The 1,272-nt window shown below is 36.6% G+C and overlaps 1 protein-coding gene across 1 annotated transcript in view; it reads left to right on the top strand.

The window, feature by feature from the left end:
* pnpla7b (patatin-like phospholipase domain containing 7b) overlaps positions 1 to 1,272 on the top strand; it is a gene marked incomplete in the record, with an annotated part of 164,612 nt that overhangs the window by 506 nt on the left and 162,834 nt on the right.

The raw sequence follows: 1,272 nt of genomic DNA, 5'->3' as shown, positions 1-1,272 counted from the left end.
CTTCTCTCCATCAGCATGAACTTTGACCCAGATTTCTCTACCTCCTGCTCTGTCTTCTCTCCATCAGCACGATCAGTTCACACTCAGCTATTACTAAAAGAAACTTCGTCTTTATAACCAGGGTTCTTGTGTTAACAAGCATGAAGAAGAACAAAGTGTTTTTGTTTGTTTCAGAGTTTACCTTGGAAACAAAACAGTTTGGAAAATCATTAGTTATTTCAGACTTTGTTCTATTGAATTATCTTAAGATAAAAGCTTCATTTCTAGAAAACGCTTAGTCAAGAAGAGTATTTGTGAGATTGTATATCCAAAACACAAACCATGCACAATGTTCACTTATCACATCAAACTGCAAGTTTAGGGTTTAAGTTGTAGAATGTTAGATTTTATTTTATTTTTCCATCCATTTTCTTTACCCGCTTCTTCCATTTTGTGTCACGGGGGTCGCCGGTGCCCATGTCCAGCAATCACTGTGCGAGGGGCGGGGTACACCCTGGACGGGTCTCCAGTCCATCACAGGGCCACATAGAGACAAATGAGACAAACAACCATTCACTCTCTCTCTCACCTAGAGTCAATTTAGAGTTACCAGTCAGCCTAACATGCATGTTTTTGGTCTGTGGGAGGAAACCGGAGTACCTGGAGAAAACCCACACATGCACGGAGAGAACATGCAAACTCCACCCAGAAAGGCCCCCGGACCGGGATTTGAACCAGGGACCTGCTCGCTGAGAGGCAGCAGCTCTACCAGTTGTGCCACCGTGCTGCTATTTTATTTTTTATAAATGTTATTCATTTCATTTAAAAACATGACAATTAAAAAAAACAAAACACAATATACACACACACACACACACACACACACACACACACAATACAATAAAAAAATGTAAATAAAATAAAATGAAAGGTGGCAGAAGAAGAACTAGTCTTATGAAAACTGCCCCTTTTTACTTAATTCTAATGTAAATCAAAATATTTTTACAAAATTTTAATTAAAATATAATGTACACATATAATAACAATCTAGTTAAGTTAAAAACATAAAAACTGAAACATCTAAATCAAATCAGACAACAACTTAAGTAGATTTATATTAACGATTTCCATATTCTTTCAAGAAACTCGTCTTTAGAAGTTTCTTTATTGTCATTCGCACCTCATGTGGTACATGTGGTGGAGCGAAATTATGTACACAGGGTCCCAGTTACATCCAACAATAAAATGTATAAGAAAAACAGTAATAACATCTAAGATATGAACTAAGAAAAA

The sequence above is a fragment of the Nematolebias whitei genome, chromosome 8 (genome assembly GCF_014905685.2).
Source record: "Nematolebias whitei isolate Nwh7 chromosome 8, NemWhi1, whole genome shotgun sequence".
Classification (NCBI taxonomy): Eukaryota; Metazoa; Chordata; class Actinopteri; order Cyprinodontiformes; family Rivulidae; genus Nematolebias; species Nematolebias whitei.
This window is presented reverse-complemented; position numbering and strand designations above follow the sequence as displayed.